This window comes from Crocodylus porosus, unplaced genomic scaffold (assembly GCF_001723895.1).
Source record: "Crocodylus porosus isolate Cpor-Errol unplaced genomic scaffold, CroPor_comp1, whole genome shotgun sequence".
NCBI lineage: Eukaryota > Metazoa > Chordata > Crocodylia > Crocodylidae > Crocodylus > Crocodylus porosus.
Genome location: NW_017728906.1, coordinates 71,039,840 through 71,050,061, shown reverse-complemented (window position 1 = coordinate 71,050,061; position 10,222 = coordinate 71,039,840). Strand labels below are relative to the sequence as shown.

At 40.9% G+C, this 10,222-nt stretch overlaps 1 long non-coding RNA gene across 1 annotated transcript in view; it reads left to right on the top strand.

The window, feature by feature from the left end:
* The window catches only part of LOC109305974, a 14,944-nt gene extending 5,036 nt beyond the window's left edge, over positions 1-9,908 (top strand). Inside the window, exons 2-3 of the long non-coding RNA XR_002099793.1 lie at positions 5,988-5,993; positions 9,718-9,908. This is a non-coding gene — a long non-coding RNA (uncharacterized LOC109305974). The remainder of the gene's footprint in view (positions 1-5,987; positions 5,994-9,717) is intronic.
* The last annotated feature ends 314 nt before the right edge of the window (positions 9,909-10,222 follow it).

The following is a 10,222-nucleotide window of genomic DNA, read 5'->3' as shown; positions in this document are numbered from 1 at the left end:
AAGCGGCTTGCCTGCTATTTTTATCATTGTTCAAAGGTCAGAAGGTCAGCATTTTCATCTAAGGGTCAGAAAGTGATTACCAGAATGTCAATCGCTGACTTCTCAACCTCCTTGAAGCATTCTGGGAGTTTTAGTGCATTGTTTCTAATGCTAGGCCTTACTTAGCATAAGCACTCTCTCACATCCACCGTGACACTTGGGACACTTCCCTGGGGAGGTTTACCCAGCAGATACCACATCAGCAAACAAGTTCGCTGCATCACCTATCTCCCTGGAAAGCATCTGTCCAAATTTCCTTGGACACATTCTTTAAGAAAGCAGACAAGACTCCAGAAAAACCTGCAGCCGAGACTTCTGAGACAAGTCCAGCCAAGAACTCTTCAAAAAGTCCAGCAAAGTCACCTCAAAGAAGTCCTTCCAAATCAATATGATTGCTATTTATAATATAAACACATTAATGTAGCTATAGTAAAATGGTTCCAGGTTACAACGTTTAGACTTAAGATGCAGTTTTCCGGAACCAATTGTGTTGTAAGTCCGAGGACTGCCTGTATTCTGAAAACATGTTTGGTTTCTGACACTACCACCAAACCCTGTGTAAAGGTTGTAAAGAACTCTCAAAGAATTCTACACTACATACAAGTAACAATTTAGGCAACTTGTCTCCTCTGCTTTCTTCAGAGGGGAGAGATAAATGCATTTCTCTTAGGTCTTTTTGTTAGCCGCATAGCTAATGAATAGGTTTGCTAGTGTATTTAGAATTACGAGTCATAGACAGCACTTCTTTATAGTGTATTCTGTAACACAAATCTTAGCAGCAATTCTTTCATGAGCTGGGAGAACTCTTGACCCTTCTCTGTAACTGCAGCTCCTCCACTGCTCACCTGCTGCAAGAGAATGAGAAACTAACTGTTGCTCCTCTATTACTTGCTTCCACACTTAGCCTTGAGAATGCCAACAAGAGCAGAATAGCAGTTTGACAGTGTACCTAGAAGAGTGGAAAGAGAAAGATCTTCCAGCTATTCCATATCATCTCTAGGATTGTATCTGCATCTGCACCTGCACACGATTGTTCTGGCTACACCCAGCAAAGACACTGCATAGGAAGATAACACCAGCAGGAGACTTGTAGGTGGCTTCATCTTCCTTTGCACTCTCGAGGTAGTGCAAAGAGAGTAGGGAAGAATGGGGAATCTATTTCATCATACTGATTGTGACCCTTGGATTTCTTTGCAATAGCATTTTTGGCCCTTAAGCAAAAGAGTTTGAACACCACAGACTGATATACTAAACTATTTCTAGGATAACTTCTCATTCCCACCAGTGCATCTCCACTTGAGGCATCATCAATGGAGGGTGACAGCAATCCACCCAATTAGGCTAGGAACAGAAGTTACACATAAAGCAGTTTAAATGATCACAAACCGGTTTAAACTTGTAACAGAAAAGAAGCTCCATGCACATAAACCAGTTTCAAAATAGCTGAAATTGTTTTAAGATAAACCTAGTTGAATGTAGTATCAGACTTAAATGATTTGGGTCAAACTGGTTTATGAAACTTCTGTCCCTGACTCCTTCCTGGTTCAAATTAAATCACAGTCTGCTCCAGAAAGCAGGGCTGGCCCTGCCCCTCTGCTTCTTAGCTGCAGCAGTGAGGACTGGCTGACAAACAAGGAAGGGGGGAATGATAGGCTACAGATGCAACCCAGTCTACAGAGTGGGACTGCTGCCCCACCAAGCAAGCAGTGGCTGGAGTCTGAGGCTAGAGAGGGCCCCCTTCCCCTTGCTCAAACTTACTGCTGGTTGCAACTCTGGACTACAAACCCAAGAGGCACCTGGAAGCAGGAAGAAGTGATGATCAACCCTGCAGAGTCCTGCTGCTGTAATTCTAGACTGCAAATCCCAGAGACCTTGGGGGCAGCAGGAAGAGGAAGTGAACACACAGCCAGAGAACCCTGCTCTAGTGTTCTCTAGCTTCTGGCATGAGTTACCACAGGCATGTGGCTTCATTTTTTGAATCAAAAGTAAATGTCTGTTCACTTCTGTTTCAATTTAATCTAAACAGAAACTTTAAAGAAAAATAGGTCTATGTAGCATTGACTTTTTCTATAGCTGTAAAACAAACTTACCACAGATGGGTTTGCTAGCATGGACATAAGCTCATCAGCACCTTCGCTCAACAGAGGTAATTAACCAGCCCAAAATGCTGTACAGATGTGGTTACACTGCTTCTGCCTTAAGAAGCTGCCTTTTTGGAGAAGTGCAGCATTCACTGTAAGTTTGCTATGTCTTCTTTCTTTATCTCAGTTTATTCAATGTTAAACAATGGAAGTGTACTACCTTACATTTGGCTATATTAAACACAGTTTGTTTAACAAGATCATTCTGTAACTGTAATCTCACCACCTCATTATTTACTACCCACCAATCTGTAAGTCGTTTGTAAATTTAACCAGCAAAGATTTTATATCATAATCTAGGCTGTTGATAAAAATATTAAACAGCTTTGGACAAAGAATCATTAACTACATTATGATATCTGTCAGTGAGTCCTCTACTCATTCCATATAGTGCAAGAGTTTTAATCAAGATTAAATGTGGTAGTAAATCAAAGATATTAGGGAAATCCAAAACTAGAGGGGTTTTTTATGAATGAGATTATTACAGAACTGCCTAATATCCCCAGTCAGAATCGATCTCTGCAGCATGTTGAGCATTGTACGTTCATAGAAAGCAATCCCTATTGAGTCTACCTAATAACCAGGGATCCTGGTTTTCTCCAATGTAAAAATAAATCCCCAATTTTCAGATTTAAAAAGTAATAAATTATATATAAATTAGTGGTGATATTAGTGGTGTTTCATTTTAATCATGGAAAATGTGGATTTTGGGTTACTTTTTTAAATCTGAAAATTGGGGATTTATTTTTAAATTGTTGAAAACCAGGATCCCTGTTAATAACTCATGTACTCAGCATAAAAATAAAAAATGTTCTGTGTTCAAAATACTGCTTCTCTTCAAGCTTAACAGAATTCCCTGTGGAGCAGAATTGCCAAATAGGGTGATGTTTGGGTTTTTTTTGAGGACTCCATTATGCATAAGGAAATGTTTAAAATGTATGTGTATGCTTTTCCTATATTTCTTTTCTTATAGCTTCTGGTTGCTCAGATCAGGGTAGTGTAAAAAAGCTTTCAAATTCATAATCTATCACCTCCTCTTCTTTCCTTCCCCTCCTGCCTCATTCCTTCCACAGCCTTAAGGCTTTGCTCATGGCAGCAGTTATAGAATTATATTTAACTTAGAAATTTCAGAGTAATCAATTTAAGAAAAAAAATAAAAAATGTAATCTCTTTGACATTTTTTACAAAAGCATAAAACCAGGAATTTCTTTTTCCTATGACTTCATAATGTATGTATCTGAAAAACACATTTTAAGAAATCTTAGGCAAACTGAAATATTTAGCCCAACACTAATATGGAATTGATGGAAATATTAAAAAAGGAAGGGTTTTGAAAGGGTTTTGAGTGTCTGTTTGGTTATAAAATAGTTTCTCTTTTTGCATAAGGATCTTCATAATTTCATAGTTGGTAGGGTCAGAAGGGACCTGAGCAGATCATCAAGTCTGACCCCTGCCACAGCAGGAAAGAGTGCTGAGGTCAAACGACCCTGGCAAGGTATTCATCCAGCTTTCTCTTAAAAAGCCCCAGGGTAGGAGCCAGCCCACTTCTCTTGGAAGTTGGTTCCAGCCCCCAGCTGCCCTGACAGTGAAGTAGCGTCTCCTGATATCTAGCCTAAATCTACCCTCTGCCAGCTTGTGACCGTTATTTCTTGGCACTCCTGGTAGTGCTCGAGGGAACAGGGACTCCCCCAGTGCCTTCTGGTCCCCTATGACTAGTTTGTAAACGGCCACTAGATCCCCCCTCAGCCTTCTCTTGTGGAGGCTGAACAGGTTCAGGTCCCGTAGCCTCTCCTCATAGGGCCTGCCCTGCTGCCCCCTGATCATGCAGGTGGCCCTCCTCTGGACCCTCTCCATGTTGTCCTCATCCCTCTTGAAGTGCGGCGCCCAGAACTGGATGCAGTACTCTAGCTGCGGTCTGACCAGTGCTGCATAGAGGGGGAGGATCACCTCCTTGGACCTGCTTGAGATGCATCTGTGGATGCATGACAAGTTGCGGTTGGCCTTCCTGACCGCTTCCCCACACTGTCGGCCCATGTTCATTTTGGCATCAATAATAACTCCAAGATTCTTTTCTGCCTCTGCACTGATGAGAAGGGAGTTCCCTAGCCTGTGCTGGTTCTTCCTCCCCAGGTGCATCACCTTGCACTTGTCAGTGTTGAAACCCATCCTGTTCTCATCCGCCCACCCCTGTAACCTGTCTAGGTCTGATTGCAGTCTATTCCTCCCTTCTAGCGTGCCCACTTCTCCCCACATCTTAGTGTCATCTGCGAATTTGAACAGGGTGCTTTTTACCCCCTCGTCCAAGTCACTGATGAAGATGTTGAACAGTGTGGGCCCAAGGACCAAGCCCTGGGGAACCCCACTGCCCACATCCCTCCCGGTCAAAAATGACCCATCCACCACCACTCTCTGGATGCGGCCCTCCAGCCAACTAGTGACCCATTTGACTGTGTAGGTGTGAACACCAGAGTCCCCTAGTTTTTTAATGAGAATGGGGTGAGAGACAGTGTCAAAGGCCTTCCTAAATTCCAGAAAGAGTATGTCCAGTGCTACACCTGCATCTAAGGATTTGGTGACCTGGTCGTAGAAGGCCATCATCTTGATCAGGAACAATGGAAACGTGGGAAATGTTCATGACAATGTTTTGTAAGTTATCTTTAAAAGTGTGGATTTACTTTGAAAGCCTAGAAGTTTTTTTTTCTTCAGTGAAGATGGATTCTAGCATACATCTCCAACAACCCCAACCTACATCATCTATTTAGCCCTGGTTGGATGGAGCACCATTTGAGTCATCTACCTGTAAGGAACCCATTACAATGTCATTTGGATTAAGATGCTTGAGATGCTCGCCTTTTCCTTCAAAATGTCAAGATCTTCAGAGGCCCTGATTCTGGCCTAAATTTAGATGGTACTACACAATGTAATTAAGGATAGGAGGAGAATATATTGATTATTACATTTCCTAAGTCGTGATTCTTCTGCTCTGATTAGAAGAATACACTTTCAAAAAACTGAATTATTTCTATAGTGAAAAATTACAGGAATCCCACAAGACAGTCTCCCAGTGGCTTAAAGATGAGAGAAAGTATTGCAAAGCTCCAAGACTTGCAGCACCTTTTTGATTATGCTTTTTCAGGCAAGCATTTTCATGCTTTTCACATTAAAGGTAAAACTGCAGTCTTGACCATTTGTGGCCATTAAGCAGCACATGTCATTTTTCACGAGAACAGATGTGTTGTTCTGTATTCTGGCTAAATTCCAAATAGGTAATTATTAGCTGGCTACCTAAATGCACCTAAGCTCTTTAACAGAATCACCATTTCTTTAGATCCTGTCCTAAAGTGTTTTGCATGATGTGGCTAATGAATGTAAGCTATGGGGTAGGTGCCTTAAACACCATGATTACTGTTCCTCTGGATAGAGAAGATTATCTGTCATAGAGTTGAAAAATGTAACAATTTAGCTGGAAGATGTTGTATCCAGAGATTACAGAGTAGCCCACGAATGAACTAGAATTTAAAAACAAAATGTTCTCACTGTGGTAGCTGGATTTATTTTTGCTGTTGTTTACTTTTCTTCTTGTTCTAACTCAATGAAAATTCCTGTAGTGCTTACTGAATTCCATGACATACTGCGTCCCAAGGGTGTCTACATTTAGATACTGCATGCATGAAACTATAGTTGAGCCCAAGTCAAGCCCCTGAGCAATACCCAGTGTTGAGAATGAGATTGAATTCCCTGGATCTGTTTCTCAGTTTCTCCATACCTCATGCAGTCATAGGCCTGTGTCAGGTCAAAGGTACTCAGCAAGCTGTCCCATAAGCAATAAGGACTGAGAAGGAAATAAACGAACCTGGGATCCATCCTAGAACATGGGCAGCATGGAAGGGTCATTCAATAGTTACAGTTCAGCAGTTACAGTGAAGCCCTATACTAGCCTAAGAATCCAGGTTCCAGACTTGGACTATAGACATAGCACAGACAGAACCTGATAAAGGCTTGTAACATGCATAGTCAAGGGAAAGGATCTATGAAAGTGGGATATAACACACATGAAGAAAGAATGCAGGGGAAAGATAGGAAAGAGAGAAGAAAGAAAAGTGGGGGAGGGAAGAAGACCATTAGAAACTTGTTAGAGAGGTAGAAAACAACCAGTATGAATGATTGGCAAGTTTTTGAGGCAAGAATGTTTGTAGGTGATATAGATAAGCTTTCAAATACAGCACATGCTTCTTCAGATCTTGTCTAAGATCTGCAGTTGGTCCAATAAAAGATATCATCCACAAATATTCTTGCCTCACATAATTTCTGGATTGTCAAAGCTACAGCATCACCCAAGCGTACCACAACATGGTGAGTTTTTGTAATAAAAAAGGGTTAGGAACAGCCAAGAGGGCCATTATTAACAGACACCATAATGTTATTGGAAAGAAAAGTTGGTATGACAGTAAAATTTGTAGATAGCATTCAATTAGGCAAGTTAGTCAAGTCCAAAGAATACTAACAAATTCCAGGAGTGGGTTTAACAGTTTCAAACATTCAGATTCATGATGGTTTCTAGATCAGTTGTAATGAACAAAAACGCAATATTGTGAACATTAGGTTTCAGCACTAGGGCTGCATATTCTTTTATCCTAGGATTTTTTTGGAGGGGAGGAGGGGCTGTTGAAATATATTTGTGTATAATAAATAGCTTGTCCTTATCTGTTAACCATTTGTTTCTTCTGTATTTACTAAGAGTTTTTTAACAACTCATTCCAGAATGTAAGTGCCCCTGGTAACCATTTCAGGATAACAGCAGGATTATGGAATTTATATATATGGTACCTTAACTTAAAAGTGCAACTGGCTACAAATGGGTTGTCAGCAGGAAAGAAATGATGTCAGCAGGAAATTTAGCACAAGAGAAAAAGAGTTTGGGTTTGACTTGCTGTACTATTTTCCTGCCATTCTTCTACTCATTATTCTTCAATGTAGTCTATCAGCTACCCAAAAGGTTCCATGGGGCTTCAGAAGTCATTAATGGGGGAAATGAAGCAATGCCTTGATGCTGTCATGTGCTTTAACTTTTATTATATTGGCTGTTACCATGCAGTAAGTTGCATTGAATTGACATCATTATGATCATAATAACATATAAACAAGGTAATATTTCTACATTCAATTTTCCAGTTCCTATTTTATTTTCTATCTTTATATAAGTAAAAGAGTTCCACTGTGTGTCACAAAGTCAGTATTTAGTCATTTTTTCCCCAAGTCTGACATGCATCAGTACTTCTGATCATCTGCTTAGCCCCACACTTATTTCTCCAGTACATTTTGGCCAAAGTATTTCATTAAAAACTGCTTCTGTTTTGGAAAATGAAATATTGACTACAGGAAAAAACAAAACAAAGCAGTGCTTTATGCCTCTACCGTTATAAAAAGAGGCAGTAAAAAGGTGCTAGTCTAACCAAGCATTACAATAAGCATTAAAAAGAAAAAGAAGAAAAAAAAGGTCCATTAACAAAAGGCTCAGATGTACACAGAGACCATATAAGGTAATGGTGTGCAGCTGAAAGATGAATCTTTCTGAAAAACAGCCAGCTAGAGAGCGCTCTGATGGAAAAGATTTACAGTAAGAACTGGATAACTTTAGGGGATTTCAAACACAGGTAGAAAATGAGAATTTCTTTGCATTGGCCACAAATCATACTTGAGAGAGAGAAAATAAATGACTCGCATGCCTGATGTCAGTGATGTAGCATTTCTGTGTCCCAACAATATGGCAATGTTCTGACCATCTTAAGAGGACTGGTGGTCCCATCAACAGTGAGGGTGACTGCACATTCCAGTAATAGCCTGGGCTTTTCATTGGCACAGATAGAAAGTTTAGGCACATTGCAGAAATGACATATGGCATTGTGGTGGTGACAGCAGCTAATCCAGTGGAGCTTTATTGGCATAATCTCTTTAAGGGCTGCTTACCTTCCTTATCAGTATTCAAGAGGTAAGGGTTAGGTGAGGGGATAGTGAAGAGCAAGTCCAGATGCCAGACCCTGGGATGGAACAGGATTCCTATTACAAAAACAAAGCTGAAAATTGCAGATATGGATAAACTGCCAACCATACAGGTTGGATCTGCCCAGGTCTAACAAGTTCAACTTGAAAGCCTTGCTTGATATTGAAACATTTTTTTTAACATTAAAAAAACAGCATTCTGTTCTCTAACATTGGTGCAAATGAGAATAGAGTAAGGCCCTTTGCATTCAATATAGGCAGTTAATTTGTCCTAGTTTTTTCTTCTTTTTTTCCTATGGTCTGATTTCCAGCCTCCGGACTGCAACTCAATCGGGAAGCTACAGAATGGTCCAGGAAAGCTGTTTTGACTTTGATAATTTCTGTACTGCTCCCCTGGTGCTCCTATGCATGCCTCTGAGAACAGCCCCACCTCCTGCCCCCACTCCTCCTGCACCGAGCACAGAAATGAGGCTCTGGGTAGCCCCTGAGTTTTCTGTCTCTCGTGTACTTAAGAACGGCAGTGAGGGCTGTAGCCAGGGTGACTCCCCTATCTTATTTACATATTTAGCACATGCCTAGTGGGAGCGAGTAGGCAGGGCCATGCTTCCCAGCTGTTCTCTCATCAGCACTGTGGGAGCAGTGTAGACCTACCCTCAGAATCCCAAGGGCATCTAAATGTATTTGAGCTTCTCCATGACCTGAAGCAGCCTAAGTCAGGAAGGGTATGAAGAGCTTAAACTTGGGCAACTCCCATTCACCACCCCATGCTCCCAACCAGATTCTCAACTCAGGTCTTTCTATGAATTCATACAACACATAGCACAATGAGATGGTGTTTCTGCTTGGATCCTCTGGGCACTACAATGGTTCAAATTTTGCTACAGCTAAAAATAGCACCTTACAATCAACTTCCAACTTAGATTTTTTCCTCCTATTTATGAAAAACAAAAGAAAGCAAAGTGGAAGGTAAACTGTCTGGTGCAAGGTTAGTTATAATATTAACATGAAGTACATACTATCACAGTTGTCTAGATGCAATCAGACGCAAACCACAGAGGCTCATCCTGCAAGCCCTCCCTACTTTCTGACTAGAATACGAGTCCTGACAATCTATAGGACCAGGCCACTAATGTAAATAAGATCAAAGATCTTATTTCCCTTTGAATAATCCACTTTTTCCATTTAGCTACAATAGAAAGTAAATCCTTCCAGATTTGCTCACCCTGCCATCCCTATGTGCTAAGATGCAACTTATTTGCCAATTTCCATTTTTACGAAAATGTGCTTTTCTGGAATGCAATAGCAAATCCTTTCCAGATCAGTTTGTTTCTGCCATTTGATGGTTACCAATTCTTTTTTTAGTTATTTTAGGCTGGTGAATATTATGATTATTATTTAGTGCCATAGGTATACAAAATAGTATATAGATAAAAAGCTAAGTGAATTCTCTACCGTAAGGAGCTTATGCTTTAACTGATGTAGAAACAAACTAAAAAAATCAAAATTCATGAGGGAGCAAAGCACAGCCACCATATAGCAGTGTTTCCCAACCAGCGTGCTGCGGCACAAAAGTGTGCCGTCAGAAATGAACAGGCGTGCCACGTAATTTAGCCATGGCAATGAGGTACAATGAGTTACAATGGGTATGAGGATGGGGAAGGCCTTAACAGGTATGCCATGAAAAATTTTTATTAACGTAAGTGTGCCTTGGGCTGGAAAAGGTTGTGAAACACTGCTATATAGCAAGGGAGGTAAAAGGTTATTTTGCTCGTAGGTCTGGATTGTGGTTTACACATAGTCCTCCGCTGAAGTCTAGGCAGAGCTGAAGTGCATTGGTGGAAGAACTAAGAGTCATTGAATCTCTATTCAGCCAGCTCTGAAGGGGCCTAAGAGGCATGACCTTATTTCCTTCCAAGAGATACCTGCTCCCAGAATGACCTCAACCTGACTCTCAGTTTGGTCAGCCTCCAGCCGAGTTATGCTACAGTGTGAGGTGGAGGTGGAGGAGAGTACTTCCTTCCCAAAACACTTGTAGAGTAAGA